This window comes from Corvus cornix, chromosome 6 (genome assembly GCF_000738735.6).
Source record: "Corvus cornix cornix isolate S_Up_H32 chromosome 6, ASM73873v5, whole genome shotgun sequence".
Lineage (NCBI taxonomy): Eukaryota > Metazoa > Chordata > Aves > Passeriformes > Corvidae > Corvus > Corvus cornix.
Window position 1 is genome coordinate 30,285,034 of NC_046336.1, and position 19,658 is coordinate 30,304,691.

General features: G+C 41.9%; 1 long non-coding RNA gene across 2 annotated transcripts in view; it reads right to left on the reverse strand.

The window, feature by feature from the left end:
- LOC104690167 overlaps positions 1 to 19,658 on the reverse strand; it is a 64,951-nt gene that overhangs the window by 30,206 nt on the left and 15,087 nt on the right. For both annotated transcript variants that reach the window (XR_005602163.1, XR_005602162.1), the window contains exons 3-7: positions 17,152 to 17,292; positions 15,920 to 16,071; positions 15,132 to 15,241; positions 13,060 to 13,256; positions 860 to 987 (exon numbers count right to left, since the gene is read on the reverse strand). This is a non-coding gene — a long non-coding RNA (uncharacterized LOC104690167). The remainder of the gene's footprint in view (positions 1 to 859; positions 988 to 13,059; positions 13,257 to 15,131; positions 15,242 to 15,919; positions 16,072 to 17,151; positions 17,293 to 19,658) is intronic.

Genomic DNA, 19,658 nt, shown 5'->3' on the forward strand with positions numbered 1-19,658 from the left:
ACTTCTGTGCAGCTAAAAAAGAGAAGAGAGAAACCAGAACCATGACAAACAGCTATGGAAGACAGCAAATACATGTGTGTTCTTCCAAGATGATGCTGTCTTTTCAGAGCCAGACACTCAGGTTACTGCATCTACCAGCCCTTTTGCTTCAAGACATGCATAACAGTAGCTACCAGGACATCCTGTTCTTTTCCACCGTGCCTTGTGAAATCCAGCTGTAGCCACTGTGACCTCTGGCACTGCCCTCACAACCAGCACAGGCTGTTCTGCTGCCCTTAGAGATGAAACTTCTGGTTTTTAGAAGTGATTCCTAGCACAATGCACTCTGAAAGGCATTATCATGCAGGAGCTAATAGACAAAAACTCATGAGGACACATCCCATTGCTCTTTTTCCCTCCCTTCCCTCCACAACAAACATGGCTTCAGAGACCTCTGCAAAAGCAGTCAAGCCCAACTTCCACAGAGCCCTGCACGGTATTGTATAGGCACAGTCAGAGCTGCTTTCTCCAGACACGGGGCTCCATTTTCCAGTACATAATTTTCACTTTGCGCTAAACAGACAACAGAGTGTGAAAACTCCCTTTTTTTGGGTTTGACATTATCGTACAGACAAGAAAACCATCTGCAGTTTTCAGCTTCAGCTTTTGCTCCAAGTTGGGATCTTTCTGTTACTTTTCCCAATACATTTTCGAGCCCAGACACTAATTCAGTCTACTCCCTACTTCAGCTGCTCTCCCACTCTGTGAGCAATGTCTGCTTTCTAGCACGATGCAGGAGTCACTAAACAGCACCTGAGTAGGGTGCTTATAATCCCAGGATGCCATACCACAAAGTAGGCTCCTTGAATCCAGTACTTACCCCAAAAGGGCATGAGCTTGCCAGCTGCATGGCCCAGCACTGCTCACTCGTGAAGGGTAGAATAGCACAGGTGGAACTTCACTGCAGTCCAATATCACAACCTGTCATATCTTCCTTGCTAAAGGAATCTGGGTAAAGAAAACACAAGCTGTATTTAAGCAATAATACCTTCTGGGAATGTCTAGCAACAAGTGCTCTGACGAACGAGCTGTGCCTCTGGCCCTTACCCTCACCACTCAACAGTTCTCAGGCTGATTTAAAATAGCTGACTTAAAAGTCATAATTGCTATTCTCAACAGTAAAATACAAAAATTTTTTTAATGTACCTTTTAACATGCTGCAAAGTTAAACATTGCTTGCATGTTGCCATGGATATAATTTCATGTTTATAAGACTGGTCTTTCCTGGCAGCTAAATGCTGGCATGGGAACAAATAGCAGAAAAGGGTTTTGTTTGGCATTTTGCTTTGTTTAGGATAGCGGCTAGCTACTTTTCTTATTAACGAGCTTTTGATTTTACTGGAGTTTCTCTAGGAAGAGTTCACCTCGTTGGCATTGAACATGTCACAACCGATCCTCCAGTCTGTGTGAGAAGAGCCCTGACCTCTGTGGCACCACTCATGAGAATCAGGGTATAGGGTCAAGACTGAGTATGTTTACATATCTGCCATGGCTGATATCAGACAGGATACAGTGCATGGAAACATCCTTCATCTCTGCTTGCTTCATCTCTCAACACAAAGAGCAGGGGTTGAGCTAGAACTAACTTTTATTCAGAATAAAAACATGATCAATTCTGACTAAAATAAGGTACCAAATTCAGGTTTTCATTTGAGGAGACAAGCGGTTTCATTCCATGGGTCCCAGGAAGAATCTCCAAAATGGAATTGCTAAATTCGTTACAACTTCGAATCAGCTGCATTCATGCAGAAAGGCTAATGGAGCAAGAATAAAACCCAGGCTGACAAGAAGGTGTTACCAGTTCAGAATACCAAGTCTAATTGCCTCCATCCATACCTAATGACTTGTGGCCACATCTATTTCAAAGAGTGTATGTGTATCTCTAGCCCTGCTGGATGACTTATGTGGCAGAAGTCACCTGGTCTTCAGTGGGACAACATTTCACCCCTCAGTGAATGAACCCAGGGATAACTTTTGCCTGCTGGTTGGTAACATGTAGGATTGTAGCAACTCAGCTGCTATTGCTAAGAGATCTGAAAATAAGAAGTAATTGCACAGACAAATCTGGGGATTACACCACACCATGTCTCTCCAAATCACGCAGCCAGAGTGTTTACCTCTGTCCATGTGTTGCTGTCATGAAAAACTCTGTACCTATTTCAGTGTCAGAGATACATATCAGTCAAACCTGACTTCAGCTTTTGAAGTGGGTGGAGAGCAACACCGCCCCTCTTCTGTGCTGGAGTCTGCAACTAAACTGCATTTTACTCACAAACATATCTGTAGTTCTGCCGTGTTCTGACTTTTAAAAAAAATAATCTCATTGGACAGACACCACCAGCAAGTTTCTCCACTCTGTGGAGTGTCTTCACAGCCCTCCCACATAGTGAAAATGACTCAGACTAAACTACTAAATTTAGGGCATTGGTATTCTATGTGTTACGCTGGTGTTCATACAAGTAATGCCTTAAACAGTAAATTTCTGAATTAAGCATTCAGGCATCTCTTCTATGCTGCATTTGCCACTGAAACAGAATGGCAATGAAGGTGGGCTGAGGAGGAGGTTATTTGGATCATGATTTGGCTTGTGTTTTGGCTAGAGCTATATGGGAATTTGAATGAGGTTTGCATGCACTTTTAGAAGTATCTATTGACCCAATATCATAATGTTTGATCTCAAGTGATGAGATAGTGCAAGATTAGCTGCCCTTGGGAGATTCCCTTCATCTCAGGCAAGAGACAGCAGGCTTTGACTCACAAATGGGGAGGATTTCTCTTGGGATGACTAGACCAATTCCCACTCCTCAGCATCCAACTCACCCATCTTTCTGATGTTCCCCTCCTGCAAGGATGGTTCATGAAGCAGCTGCTGAGCTGCTGGTTGCAAATCCATGCAGTCAATTAGATCAGTACTTCCGTAATTCAATATAAAATACAGAGAATTATTGAAAGTTTTTAATTTGCAAATCAGACCCTGCTTCATGAGCAACAATCATCCGTGTAAGCAAGGACAAGGTAGTCTGGAAGAAACCTGCGATGGCCAAGAAGTTACGCGGCCATCACCAGCAAGTCAGGGCTTTGCAGAGAGATTGGCCATGTGGTCACCACCCAGTAAAAAGGATAGCAAGTCCCTGGCCTTATGAGGAGCAGAAGAAGCAATGAGAGGGATGGGATGAGAAGAGGAAGGGGAGAAAGAGGAGTGCTAATGAACCTTTTCAGTTGAGGCACTCTTTCCTCTCTGTTTGCTTAAAATCACCAACAAATCAGTGTGAGACTGAAGTCAGGCCAGAACCTGGCCAAGAGACCACACTCTCCTTCAGTCTGACCACACCACCTGCTGAAGCCAGCGAGAATTTTATGTGGGTATCTCAGGCAAGGACATAGAAGCAATGACTCATCTATTAAGGAACTTCGGTTCTTTATCTGTTTGCCAGGTGCCTCCAGAAAGGCACAGTTTTCTTAAATATTTGTGGTTTTTGAAACTGCTGAATAATCTTTACAAATACAGTTCATGATCTGTTCCCCAATTAAAACCATGCAATTGCTAGGAGCAATCTGAGCTGTTTACGCTGCACATTTTTATCACATGCCCTTCCTTTGTTCCTCATCAATGGAGCACAACTCTTCAATAAAAATTAGGTTCATGCAAAAACATTTTAACATTTTCATATAACCTGTTGTAGCTTCCAGGAATGCTTATACTGGTCTGATGTACAGTATTTCAGCCTGAGAAGTTGGGCATTCTTGTCTGAAGTTCTGCAGAGCAGGTAAAGAACAATTCTTTTCAATAAAACCCAAAACTTGTTCTTGTATGAACACCTGCCATAAGGAAAATTTCCACAGTACAATGTCTGTCCTTGTCCTGACCCCACCTGAGAAGCAGTGATCTGAAAAGACTCCAAAGTGCCCACTTAATAGAATCTTAAAAATCCATGCCTAGAAGCGATCTGGAGGGATTATTTAATCTCTTTCCTTGCTCCAAAACAGAATAAAGAACTCAGACCATCTCTGAAAAGCATTCATGACACTTTTTCTTGCAAAAATTCAGACAAGAATATTCCACTTTCTCCCTAAGTAATCATGTGCCATGATTTTACTACTCATGCAATTAGAGAATATTTTCCTAACACTTGAGTTGTGTTTCTTCACTTTATCACCTCATATTTGTCCAACCAGGCAACTTTGACTGGGTCAAATTACCCAGTTCTATCACCCAGATTTTGACTGGTAGCAGAGTCAGAGAATATAATGAAGGAAAGATGTTGAAAGCTAAGATCAAGAGGTATACCAATATGAGAATATCTGTAGGGTATCTACTGCATACTAGTTGTCCTATCAACTGAGAAATTACATTAGTTAAACATTAATTACTCTTGGAAATTATGCTTTTAAATCATTTTACAATTTAGGTCCATACAAACTGTCTGACAAATCTGTCTCACTATCTGTCCAGGAATCCAAATCTCTTTCTTTAGCAGATTCATATTTCCAACTTCATTAACACTTCCTTCTTTAGAATACTTACAGGGGACTTGTAAAAAAGATAGGGACAAACCTTTTAGCAAGGCCTGTAGGATAGGACAAGAAGTATTGTTTTTAAATTAAAAGAAGTCAGACTAGATGTAAGGAAGTAATTTTTTACAACAAAGGTGGTGAAACAATGATACAGGTTGCCCAGAGAGATGGTGGATGCTCCATCCCTAGAAACATTCAAGGTCAGGCTGAACTGGGCTCTGAGCAACCTGACTTAATTGCAGATGTCCCTGCTCACTGCAGGGGTCTTGGACTAGATGGCCTTTAAAGGTCCCTTCAACCCAAACCAGTCTGTGGACAATTAAATCTTCCTCGGTAAAACTCAGTTAAAATATCTCCCTAGTAACTTCTACCTTGTGAAACAGAGTTGCCTCAACATATCCTACCATGATGACACATTAAGGGGGTTTTGCCATACTGCCTTTCCAAGCAATATCCATGTAAAGTGTCCCTTGCCACCAATAAGTGCTTCCAAGAGTTGCTCAAAAACATCTTTCCACTCGTCCCAGGCAGGTGGCTTAAATTACACCCACCTGTCAAAGAGGCTCTGCTCTAACTTCACCCAGACAAGTCTGTCCTTCAGTATTCCACAGTTTCAGGACAGGCATGGATAATGCTTCTCCATTTCTCCAAGCCTGTCCTTACAAATGAGCTGTATGAATGCTCCAGTCCTGCGACTGATCCCAGCAAATTTCTAACGCTTTAATGAAATATTTGACTCTATGCTACAATGCCAGGTCCTTTTGCCATATTTGTACTGATGTTGCCTTCTTAACCTTCCAAAGGTGCTGCTGTGATATTCACTCTTTTAAACCTTTGCACTGACCTCTTTCAAACTGAGCATAAAGTCCTTTTCTCACTAGGCTGGTGTAGGGCGCACTGTGATGGAGCCCTATTTCTTCATCATCTAAGAGAAATTCATACCCCTGCCTTCAATGTATGACATTAGCAAGTGCCAAATATGTTATTTCCACACTTTTGATTTTAAAATGAAGTGGTTCGGTATTCCTGAATTGAAACACTTAATTTCAATGAGCTGAACCAAAGCAAAATATTTTGGTCTGACCCAGTTTGACATCAGTTTGTCTCATCTGTTTAAAGTGAGCCTCTCTGTCCAAGCTTTCTCCCATGATCCAGCACTACAGTAGGTAAGAGGAGAGACTGCAACACACCCTTGGTTAAATAATGCAGAGGTGGGAGTGGCTGTAAGAAATAATCAGGATACAATGCTTCCTGTCCCAAAAATACCACAGCATTTCACACAAATGGCTCAGACTCAATATTAAGTAACACACAGCAACCCAGCTCAACAAACTGTTTTGAAATGCATCAAACTGACTCAAAGCAAAGTAAAAACTTCAGTAATACCTTCCCAGAGAGTCCTCCTTAAATTTCAATCTCACAGAATTTTTGCATAAAAGTCACTTGAACACCAAGTATTTTTTAACATAATATAATTAGCAACTGTAGAAATAGATCAGTCATCATGACTTGCTGCACAGGAAGATCAGAATACTGATTCATACATACTTTATATACATTGAATTTCTTCAGAAACCCAGTACTTTTACATCTTCTTCATACCACGACAGTTCAAATGGAGGTCTTTGCTCTCCAATGGTTTGCACATGATGGGAAGTGATGCTAATCATGAGAACCACCAGAAAATTCTTTTGAGCCAATTAGATGGCATCAGTCACAATGACATTAGTCATCCACTCCTCAATCTGAGAAGGAACCAAAAATTGTCATGCATCTATTCCCAAAGCTGCAAAAGACATTAGGGAAGTGTACTATTTCCCATTCTTTTTGCAATCATTGTTACACAAAGTGACACAAGCTGCTATTTTCTGTTCCTTTTCTAGGAGAATGGTGGTTACTCTCTGTGCAGGTTACAAGAGAGACTTTGAACTCATTTAACTGCTTTGTACTCCCTCTGTCCTTTCTTGATCATCATATGAAAATGTTGCCATGAGCCTGATGCCATTAGCCTCTGCAGCTTATAAGGGCAAGATGAGTGAGGTGTGACTGCTGGTTAGCAGTGACAGAGGAGAGAGTTGTCATACATGGTGCCATGACTCAGCACACCAGTGAGAATAATTAGAAAAGCATGAGAAGTTGGTAACCAACATGTGGAAAAGTGGACACACAAGGAAAATCTTCCAAAAAGCTGATAGTGAAGCATCAGATGATGTTAACTGCAGAGGGTTCAAAAGGGAGAACTGTAAGAACAGATCCAGGAATAACAGTGCAGCAGAGAGACAGACTGCCCTGGAGCAGCCAGCCTAACAAACCACACTGCTGAGATCAGTAAGTGCCACTGATCTCAGTAAGCTGTGAAGTGGGGGAAGTCCAGGAAGAACTGTTAGGAGGAGAGGCTGACAAGATTTTATCCTTCCAGAGCAGGATGGTTTGGGAATCCCAAAGAGATGCTGATGCAGCAATCTACCACTTTCACCCCAGCCAGGAGACCAGACTACCCAGCAGCCTTGGTGAGCACAGAGACCTCTGTATATGTTGTTCCAACGTGAGCGGCACCTTTGAAGCACTCAACTGCTACATACATCCCCCAAGGCACAGGCTGGCCAGCTCTGGAAATAGCAACTCCTGAAATCCTGACCTTTGTTTTTGGAAGACAGAAGTAGTGAAAAAGAGGATGAAAAATCAGAAATATCAACCCTTCTGACAGACAAGTAAATAGGCCAAGTTAATAGTAAAGTAATATTCTTGAGAAGGCAAAGAAAGATCTGTGGCTGAGAAGTCGAGATGCATCTAGCACATCTGGAGAAACTCTGCCAAGGTTTTCATGGCATCTTGTCCTCTGGGATGACATTTTGGCTCACCACCCAGTTAGAATTGCCCTTGAAGGACTTTATGGGCTAGATCCTCAGCTAGAGCAAACCACACTGCTGGTTTTTAGAAGCAGGACAATTTTGAGTAGGAGAGAGTTGTGCCCCAGATCTCAGACTGGCAGGATGGTTTTCTCAGGGGAGCTACATCTGACAGCTTCACAGTGAAAGGAAATGTTATCCATAGCATGAAACTCCAATTCAACAAACAAATTGGAAACGGACTTTACAAGAAGTCATGTTAACAGATGGTACCAAATCCAAGTGGCAAAGATCACAATTACTTCTTCACATTTCACATTTTGTCTTTTGTTGTGTGTGTGCTTCAGCCCCAGAGAAACAGATTATGACTCAAGTAGTGAAGCTAATTAAACTATAACATACTAAAAGGAGGTTTGGCTGTGTTGACATATCTGGAGTGTGGTACAGCAAGATACTCCTCTGTAAACACTGAAATACCTCCCCAGGATTTCTCATAATTATGAAATAATTCAGAATATCTCCAGAAGAAGTCTTAGATTGGAATGCCAACCCTAAAACTCAAACATGCCTGAACTAGATAAACCAGGTAAGTTAAGACCATATTAAAATATCTATAAAAAGAAGATGAAGAAGGACAACTGGAATAGTAACTGTGCCCTGCAGTTGTTGCTAGGCCTCACCTTTCCACATCCATCTGCACTGAATCCAGATTCATTCTCTTCAAGAGATGGTATCTAAGACTCCCTGATTTGTTTTTCACACTGTCCAGTAGAAACAACTTGATCACAGTGAAATAAGACTCACAGCAGCCCTCTTTTTCCCAGAGAGAGATCTTCCAGAAACTGTAAAGATACAACTTTAATTATGTTCCAATGCTCATTTATAACAAATGCCTTTTTTGCACCATGCTAACAACATAAGAGGTCTCTGACTCTGAGGTGGCCCCTGCTTTGCCTGGTGAATGAATGAAGCAACGCTGACCTAAGAAGTGTTGATGTATCCCACAGGAAGGGCAACAAATTCTGAGTGCAGAGCATCTTCATGCCGGTACACTTTTATGTTCTCCAGCCTCTAACTGACCTAGACATACTGCTGGCATATGGAAACTAGGAGTGAGGTTTCTGATACATGAACTGTACTAGCACCTTCTACTAGGCTTTAAGATATGTCCAACCTAGCTGTCTATGCACATCCTGCCAGAAGTTACAGCTGCCTCTGCAGAGTCAGCAAAAGGAAACATCTCTCTGTGTCTCATCATGCAAGAGATGCGCACTGAAGACACGGCAAGGAGGAGATCTGGGCATATGTAGTATGCTCAAGCATCTGCAGCACATCGATCTGTCTGTGGGCAACAGATGCCTTTGCAGACATGCAGCACTCCGGGCTCTTTTTATGCTCATTTGCACTTAAATACTGCTAATCAGAACTCAAACTCACACTTCCCTGGCTCTGAGCAAGAAAAGCACGCCCCTTTAGCCTAGAGTTAATGCCTGGGCTTAGCTAATCACCCAGGCTCTCTCCACCATCAGCAGAGACAGGCAGTGCTGCTGCATAGTTCACTCTCCTACATCCATAATGAATCACACTGGCCACATTCAGTGAAGAGGGAGACACACAGAGTGCCTGTACATGTTGCTTAGACTACAGACCCGGCCTCCGGACAGCTCAAGGAGGACAAGATGCAGCCTACCTGAATGGCCTTTTCTTTTGAATATATCCAGTGGTCAAGGCAAATGAAAAAGGAACTCAGACTGTGGCTAATGAAAGCAGTAATCCAAACCCACTAATACTAATTACAGTAACACAAGCAGCAATTCCTGTAGAAGTCAACAGCTGTTCCACATGAAACTCAAGTGTGCCACAGCCAGTGTGTAGATGTGTATCACACATCTGTCCAATATGAAGGCCACTGCCAATTCACATGCCGTGGATGTTTTCAGTCAGAAAAGAAATGAAGCCATTGATCCAAGGGTCTGGAAACCAGGTCATGAGATTCCTTCTGCATGACCCTGGTATCCTGCATGAAACTTCCGTCCAGACAAACACCTGTAACCTCGTGCTTTCAACACAGCTTTGATTTATATCCTTTGCTTGGCTTCTGAAGTACTTTTAACCCTTCCAGAGAGGGTGTGCTTGGGCCCAAGCTGCACTTCTGGCTAAGCAGCAAAGAAGAACAAGGCTCTGCCAGTGGGAAAGCAGACAGACTCTCCTGCTGGTTTCAAAGCTTCTGCAGGGGCACACCAGGCAGGGCAGGCTGCCAGGCTTCTTCTCACCAAGAGCTGCATTGCCAGGAAGCAGAAATGACCCAAGGGATCCACTACATCACACAGAGGTACAAGATTTGCATGCACAGACCTTGTGCTCCAGTGGTCCTGGAGCAGCTGCCAATTCTGCAGTGAGGGTTCTGCCATGCCCATGAGAGGACGGTTCAAGGCCCATTGGAACAGGCCCAGGGACTGGATCAAGTTTGACTGGCTCTGAAACACCCAGTAGTGTGGTGTGACATATCCCTTTATCTCCTGGGGGGAATGGGATTTTGTGCATTTTCATTCCAAACACATAAAGCAGGTAGCTAGATGAAATACAGCACGGTCAGGCTCTAAAAAAACTTGAAGACTGCAAGCGACATATGTCATTCTTCATTTACCACTTCGTTGATCTCTAACTTGTGGATTGTTCTCCTTCTGAAAAACCCTAACTATTCTTTTTACATGGGAATTTTGACTGGAGTCATTGAGATGTCTTCACATATAGATTTGGCATAGAGACCGCATGGCAGTGAGGTACTGATATGGCTGGGCTTGTACCTACCCTGTGACTGAGGCAGAAGAGCAAATGTCTGTGTCAGCTACATCTGGAAAGCAGAAGGGTTTCTGTTTGAGCCAGCACACAGCATCAGGTAGCCAGGAACTGACTGCTCCACTGTGCTCCCGACGCTTACGACGGCACCCTTCATCAACCAGCTCTTGAAAGATCAGTCACATTGAAGTGTATGCCACCAGATGAAACATGCTTATTATGCAATATAATCTGAATGCTTTGAGAGCACTAACAGCAGTTTGTCCTGTACAACTCCCTATAGGATCCTATTTCCAAGGCTTATAAGCTAACCAGGCTGTCTAGACCAAGTTCTGTATGTGCTGTGCATAGATGCACCGCAAACCAAGAGACACAGTCTCCTCCCGGCAAGTATATCATAAATAATACAAATCAGTCCATGAAAGATGGGAGAAGACTATCAAGTGTATGCAACAGTCATGACTTACACCTACCACAAATGTGTGCCAACACATCACATCAATTGACTTTCTTTTCACTTGGTCTGCATCTGACCTTGCCATGTTCATTCCAGTAATAGAACAGCTTCAACCTCAAAGTTATCTTTCAAATAACATTTTTCAACTGATAACATGCTCCCACACTTGAATTAACCAAACTTTTAACTACACTTTAGCCTATTTTTTTCATACAGGTTTAATGCCAAAATAGTTGGGAAAATGAAAGAGTCAAAAATATGTGTTTTAGTAATTGACAGCACATGTCAAAGTCAACAATCAAAGAGCTCAGGCAATGCAAGGTAATGCATGTTTTCATTCCAATTATTGGTTTCTTAATTTAGCAAACAGAATTTTTGACTGCATTTAAAGAGGAAATCAGCAAATCAACACTAAATTTTCTGTAGAAAGTCATAAAATAACTCAGGTTACCACAGAAACAAATGTAAGCAAACTGGTGCCACAAATCAAATAATTAAGCAGAAAGAATAATTTAGTGTCTTCAAAAATTATTGATTTATGATACTATGTCATGTTTGGGACATAAATACTTATTATCTTGCATTTCCTGTTCCTCCAACCCTTTCTAACAAAGGCCAACTCAGACAAGTCCAAGTAGTGAACAGTAAGACAATACAAAGTTATACCTGCCTCTCCCTTGAGAAGTAGAAAGCACATTTTATGTCAAATTATTCCATGCACAGGGAACCCTGCAATACTGCATACATATAGCCATCCATGGATTATAGGATTAGACTCCTGTGTATACCCGGCAGCAGTCTAATAAATTTAAATTAAACTGCCACAAAGTAGACAGGGGCAGTCTTTTCAGTCTTGCCCTATAGTACAGCAAGAAATGTATTGTGCTATGTATTTGCCTTATTATTTAGTTCTTCCTGCCAAGAAGCAAGTTTCCCTAAACACCAGAAACAGAGAACTTTGAAGGTTTAAATCCTTACGCTCTTTTAGCTGGACATCAGCAATATCCACTTCTTCAACAACTCACAGTGCAAAGGTTGTTGTTTTCCTTGCAGGACTCTAATCTGATAAGGAGCCAAGACTCAAGCCAAATCTCAGCAAAAAGAGAAAGAAAAAATATTACGTCTTCCTCTTTTTTTTTCCCCCTTGCTCACAGAACATTACCAAATTGGCCTTTAGTATAAGTTCAGCTCACAGAAGTAATTCTTGAAAGCCCATTGGTGGAGAGTGCATTTCCTACTCCTTTCAGGTTGAAAAGGAAACTTTCTGTGAGTTTACTGTAATGGAGTATTTGTCTGTATCAAAAACACCCTGACCTCTCCAGCCACAAGATTAAATACCAGCAGCCCACTCTGTCACTAGTTCACTATTAGGAAATTACATGGGAGGAAAGACACAACATAAAATTCACAGGGAGAAAAATAGAAAAAAGGAAAAAAGACATCGGTAGTGGTGGGAGTGAATGAACAAGCTTAATAATGAAGCCAGTAAAAAGGAAAATACCCTCTAGCCAATTGATAATAAAAGGTTACTTGAGGCAAAGGGTTAGATCCTGAGCAGTGCAAAGTGGCCCAGCTTCTCCAGCCTCAGCAAAGTGACAGTGATTTACAGCAGCTGCAAAAAGCCCCAGGAGACAGAAAAACCCAGCTATAAAAATGGAACTGGAGGCCCACATCTTGAAAAGCTTCCACTCACTTTTAGCACCAGACTGAGGTACAGAGGTGACTCTGAGGGTTTGTTTCTGCGGGGGAGTTCCTGTGAAGTAAGCTGAAGTGTGAATTTACACTGCATTTACTTCTGGGTCTTAAGTAGGCTGTAAATTCACACCCAACCTATTTTACAGGGATTTCCCCAAGTAGATAAGCCCTAAATTTGCCTCCTAATTATGAAGGTATACAAAATAAATAGATGTTTTCAAAACTGCAGACCCACACAGGAATCTCTCTATTGCTTGTAGGGGCAAGTGGGTACTGGGTAATATATATTGTATTGTAGTCCTACAAGTGCATGGTGCCCTTCTTTCAACCACTGACCCCAACGCCCCCTCCAGTCATCTCTCTCAATATCTTTTGAAACCCCTGAATCTGTTCCAGCTTCATGTCAGACTTCCATTGCCCAGCCCCTGGCTTTTCCCTTCCCCATCCCAGTTCCACATACAGAGGTCCACGTTTGCCTTACTTACTCACCCCTGACCCTCAGGGGAAGCAGTAATTCCTCATCCTCCTGCAGAGGTGTTGTCTCCTACCTCTGAACCAACCTAACCATGCCCTCACCATTCATGCCTCACCCACCCCCAGAAGCACTGGATCTCTGGGTTAATGCATGTCCTTTGAAACCTCCTTCAAAGTCATGAGGTTAACTCTATGCCAAGAAATACCAAGAAGCTGGGCAAGATTACTCACACTTTCTTGGCTGAAAGATGCTTTTACACACAGCAAAACAGGCAGCCAGAGGCCTTTCCCAGGAGCCAAGAGGAAGCAGCTGGTATGGTCACAGCTTCATCAGGGTCCTCAGGATGGGAATTTGGTCTTCAGCAGGTTGGGGTGAGCAGCTTAAACCACACAAGGCCTGGGCTCTTTCCCTGGGAGCTGCAGTGAGGCTGCAATGGAGCAGAGCATTTATGCCTTGGCTAATCTGGGACCTTGCACTGCTTGAACAGCTGTCTGCGCTGGCTCAGGTATCAACTAAGTCCCACCTGTGGCCATATCCCTCTAATACAGTGACAGCACTGTATCCTGAAGGATTCTCTTCAAGAAGTCAATTTAGTAATATTTTCTGTCACCTGAAGCAAGCGCCAGGTTTCTCAAAAGCAGCCTGGAATGCTTTCCTTCAGTGAAATTCCTGATTTTGCAAAGCATGAAGACAGTTAACACTTAGAAGTTTTAATTTTCAGGGTATCATTTCTTTGATTTGTAGCTTTCCCAGGCTGTGGATTTCCTGTCTATCATCTCTCTCCCTTGGTGTTTAAAACTCCACAGCCAAGCTATTCTAAGTCCTTACTGAGCCTACCACTTACAAGGCAACACGGATAACCACCAGCATATTCTGTAAACAGGGCACCCCAGAGAATTCAGTCACCAAAACACATCCAGCAAGGCAAAGGAACAAGGCCTTCCATGTTATTTTAACAACCTACTATCCCCTGAAATCACTGGCAATACTAATCTATTTATCTTGCAAGTAAACAAATGTACATGATTTTCCCATGCAATAACACACTGATTAAACTTAGAGCATTTTAGGCAGAGCATATTTCTCAAATAAAAATCAGACCTTATTAACCCTCAAAGGAAATTCCACATAAAAACACAGCATCAAAAAGCCAGAAGCATGTAAGAATTCAGTCTGAGTTTCACTCAAAATTCAATGATTCCTTTTAACTGCTTCAGTTGTGAAGTTTTTAGAAGAACAGCGAGCTGTCCTTGGAGAGCTAGCCAGAAGAAGGACCATGGCTCTCCTTAATCTGTCACATAGTAGGGAGGCCTTCAGGCCCTGCTAAATGTAAAATATTTTAGAAAAACAAAACCAGGAAACAAGCTGGGATTTGGTCAAGAGTTCATGCTGGCTGAATCACTGTGGTGTGGAAACCACCAGCTCTAAAGATGGAAAGTCCGGAGCCATTCATGACCTCAAAGAAAGAAAAGGGAAAAAAGAGGTCTTAAAGACCCATTTAGCTTGCTGGTAAGCTCCCCCAACATCTAAAACATAAAAGAGGCCACCTATTGGCACATGCCTTGATCTTTTTCCTCTTCATCTCTTTCAGAGCACCACCAGCAATTTGATCTGCACCACAGTTTTTTATACTGGGTGCAGTGAGAATTGTTTAAATGTCACTCCCTGACTCAACATGCAGAAATGCTGTAGGGTCAGGGCACTGCTTCTTCCCTCCACATCCTGCACCTATTGCCCTCTTCAGCCTTTCCCCGAGGAAAAAAAAAACCATCTACATACTTTACAGATTGAACATGGCCAGTTTCTAAGTAGAGATCCGTTCATATTTCTCTAGATTGCCTCTAGTTATCTAAGAGGTTCCAAGGAAATACTGCTCAGAAGCAGTTAAAGCCAACTGCTCTTGGACAGATAATGGGTGCATTTAGCAAGGCATCACAGCCGTTTTGAAAGAGGCCTGGAAAATCTTAACATTGTTAAAATGTGTCTTCACAACTGCTGATAAGATCTAGTAACGATGTCTGTGTTGTGCTGGTGCATTTCATCGCCTTTCACAAGCCAAAATCTTACCAGCACATCATTTTAGCAAACTTTAAAAGCCAAAGTGTTGTGCCCATTGCTTGTAGCAAGAACAGTTCTTGACAACAACCTCACCATACATTTTTTACTTTCCTTGTTTCCAAAGTACTGACATACAGAAACACACTATACTTAGGCACTAAATACATTTGTCTCAGCTAACCATCACGTTATTTGACGTAATGCTGTCACTAAAGCTAAGAATCCTATCAGCTTCCAGACTCACCTGAATGCTGTGCAACCTTTTCATTCGTGCTGGATGGGGTGACCAGGAGCTGCAGCGAAAGGGGATGAATCTGTGCTGCAGAACAAGAGAGCTGGTCCAGAGGCTAAACACTGTAACATGAGGAAACCTAGGATCAGCAGTTCTGCAACATATTTCCTTACACAGACTTATCGACATCCTTTATTTTCTCTGTGCCCCCACTCTGTAAAATGGTACTTTTATATAACAGTCTCTGTGAGAATATGGTATGAAGTGGCACATTGACAGGGAACATGGAAATACCTCTGAATCTATGATAACTCCACATTACCAGTCATCTTAAACACTCAAAAATGAATGATTCCAGAGAATGTTACAGTGGAAGTGACTCACAAAAGACTGAAGAGTCAACACTCCCCTGAACTGAATTCAGTTTTGTGCGTGTAAGCTTTAAAGGGTTCATTTACCATAGTGATTCCATTTGGAAAGCAGTCTTTGAAAATCATAAGCATCTTTCTATAGAGCAAACTGCCAGCTACCAGCAAAGTTATTTCATAGCACTGGTGTCAATGACCAAGGAAGCCTTCCAACTCAGCAAAGCATGTTCCAGGATGTCTTGAGAAAAATATCTATGAAAACTGCACAATCAGAAGCCTGGGACTGTTGTGCATTAGTTTTGCACACTTCTTAATGGAGCTGGTGCTATGAAGTGAATCTAGCCCTATAAAAATTTCACAGGCAATATGTCAGGAGGGAATCCATCCTAAAATATTAAATCACAGTAGACTTCAGATAGGCACCAACTTTACCTACAGAGGCTTGCATCAATCAATCAAGCAATCAATCATTCTCCCTTTCTCTTCCCCGGAGGACTTATCAGGCACGACAGCTCCTGGTGACCTCCTCTGGTGTCCTAGTCCTTTGGGCTTACACTGCTCTCAGCTCCACATGCTGCCAGCACCTGCAACATGAAATAGTACACTCTGAGTACTCCCTCTGCACCCTCCCATTACACCAGAGCTCAAGTTTGGAGCAGCAATGTGCTTCTGAAGCCAGAATGCCCCACTTACTGTGCAGTCCCAGATTCTTTCCAGATGGAACTAAGCTGGAAGAGGTACCCCAGCAGCACAGGCAAAGCACACAGGCTGCACACAGTGTGCAGGCCAGGGGACCTGCAGCTCTCCAGGTCCACTCCTACTTCCTACTACAGTCACTTGTGGAGAAATTGCCTTGGAGTGTCAAACACTCTTTCTCCTCCAGGCAAACTTAACAAACCTTTTCTACTCTGTACAATCACCCACAACTTACTTTGCTCTCCTCCAACCCCCCAAAAGAGCAGCTTGACATTTGTCTTTTCAGATATTTACCCAGCCAGCACCTCCAGTGGATCATAACGTTTGAACGGTTATATTTTTGGACTAGTCATTAAAACTGTCATCATTTAGGTCCTTGCCCATCTGCCAGTATTCTGTCACTCACCTTTTCCCTTTTACCTATTTCTACTCTTCCTTTCTTTCTTTTGGACTCTCTGGTCCTGTTATTATGATTTTAGCTACGAATAAAGCTCAAACTCATCATTAACGCCAAATTAATCTGAAGTAGCACAGTTTTCTGTGATTTCTTAGATTTTATGTGACTGAATTTCTATGTAAGTTCTACCAGCACAATCTGAACCTTCACACTATCTATAGAGAAATCATGTCCTCTTCTCTCCATTTACTGCAGCATTTCTTTGTGGGCTAACCCAGGACCCGCAGAACTGAATGGAAGGACCTCAGCTGACTGCAAGAGGCAGTCCCCTAAATGCACTTAATGAAGTCATTCAAACAACTGATGCTATTTATGTTAAATTTCATGACTATATGACATTCAGAGATAACCATGTATGTTCTGTGTCTTTAGTGGATACATTTTTCCTATTATACAATCTGAAGAAAATACTTGTTTTGTTCTAATGTAATTGTAAGTATCAAATTTATATACAAGACCTTTAGAAAACAGAGACCCACCTCTAAATGCAAAGAACAAACATTTGCATTACCTATTTATATTAAAATATGCAGAAATTTCCAAAGTATTCAGTCAACTTATAAATTTTTATAACTTCTTCAAATTGTTAAGATTTTTTTAACACACAGCATTATTTCAGCTTTGTGGAAGGCTCAATAACAATCTTTCTGGTCTGGAAAAAAGGAAAGAACATTATAATAAAGAATGCAGAATAAATAAAAACAAAACAGTACAAGCCGTACATCCACGCATACAAAGACAACTTTCATGGTGAGCTATAAGCAAGTATAATAACACAATGTGCTGCATGTTGATTTCACCAGTGAAAAGAATTTCTCCAGTTATTGAAGACTTTCCTGGCAGAATTTCAGAAAAAAAAATTCTGACATTCTCCCAATCTGACTTCTGTGCAATGCAAGTCATGCACATTTTAAACACCGATGAATAATACTGCCTTTCTTCTGAGAACTGTTAACAGCTGTAGAAACTATTATAGCCTGCTTAAAATCATGTCTCTGTAGTCAATACTCTCCAGACACTTAGCAATACTAAAGCTATTCCTGGGGCTAAACTAGAATTGCTATGTGAGTACAAAGTTTGATTTATGTTGAAATGAAACAACAAACATCTGATCTTTCTTTTTTTAAATAGCCATTCACATAAACACAAGAATCAGCTGCGTAACTAGAAAATGATGTACCAAATTTACAGAAATCGAACAAAGAAAGACCACCCACAGTTACCTTCAAGAAGAAAAGATTTGTCAAAGGATGAAAGATTGCTGGTTAAGATACTTTGTACAGCCATGGCCACCCTAATGTCTTCATGGTGAGGCTGTGGTTTACGACTGTTGTTTCACTGATCTAGTTTTTCAAGTTTTCTGAAATACACAAAATTATCAGCAGCCCAGTCCAATATCTTGGCAATGCTCATCACCAGCTGCTCTCAGACAGATCACAGGCACAGTGGACTGCATAATAAAATCATCCAGATGCATTCAAGAGGAAGTCAAGATCTCTGTGTACTAACATTATTTTTTCACATCACAGAGTACAGGTGGGAACAGGAGAAATGCTCTGTTGTGGCTACTCTGACATTTTTGAAATTATGACTGGAAAAAGAGACAAGACACAAGTGGAACAAGTGCAAACGTCAAAAGACATGTAAGATTTCAGATTATGGTCTCTAGATTCATGTATATTACTAAGATGTGCTTTGATTCCTCATTCCAACAAACTGCCACCAAAATTCCTCTTTTTTTACACATCTTCACCTTTCAAGAAATGAAAACATAAGTAAATATTATCAGAACTGTTGAGGGTTTATGATCTCTGACAAAGGCAGTAACTAATTTGACCAGTAACAATAATGAAGTGAGGATTAAGCTAATTTCAAGTAGGAGTCTCTTCCTCCAGAAGAGTACCATAAATCAATCAGGAAGCCTTAAGCAGCTTCAAATTAATTCGCCTGCTTCTTTTAGATTAATTCTAAATCTTTAGCTGTTAAAGTATCTAGAAAGGTGAAAGAAAAGCTAATTGTTCAGCTCATTACTAGTTTTTCTTCAGTCAGTAAGTTACCTTATTTATAGCATCCCACTTCACCTTCTAATCAGAGCTTTCAGGGCAGTTTCATTGTGTACCAGTATGGCACAGGGACACCTCCACCTTCTCCAGCAGACATGCAAGCAGCAGAATAACCTGTGTGCCTTTCTGCTGCCCCAGGTGCCATCAAACACAGCTCTCCACACAGTGCCTCTGCTTGGCTGGGGAAAACATGACTATGGTAGACTCAGCATTGCTTTCAAAAAAGCTGCTGTTAGTTCCACCAGCTAACCTTTACTAAAAGGCATGACTGGTGCAGTTGCCCAAGGATGGAAACTCACTCTCACTAAAACCTGCCTTGCCCACCCCCTCTGTAATGGGACTGTGCAAGACCAAGGACTCCAGAAGCAAAACAAAGCTTGAAATTCCAAATGCAGACCTAACGCAGAGCAGAAATGCTGTTATTCTCTCTACCTTCATGTAAAATTCAAGTTCTTGTGCTCAAGATCCCAGTTTGCCTTTACACAGTCCAACCCCAGACTGTTCCAAATCCCTCTGCTTTTCTTCTCCCTACTCACTCGCTCTGTTTTTCTCACTCGTTTTGTCCTTGCATGTCTCCTTTTCTCCTCTGTGCGCTGAGCCTTATCCCATGCTGCTCTCAGGGCTAAGATCCCTCCCCTGGGAAGGTTTTGGATGTCCTATATCAATAAATTTGGAATAACATTCAAATTCAATGGGAGTAAAGCTGACCCATATCACTGGGGCTCTCTTGCCAAGCATCCTATGTCCTTCCTCTTGTGTCATCCTTTATTTAGTATCTGTAACTCTGTTCCCTTCTTCTCCTTAGCTGTTGGCCTACACTTCATACTTGCCGACTTTGCCATGCTCAGACTGACAGTTCCTACAGGCAGAGTACCAAGTTGTTATAAAATTGTGTTCAATTTTAACAGTGTTGTCTATAAAATTGTGACTATTAAATGTTTTCCCATAAGAATAG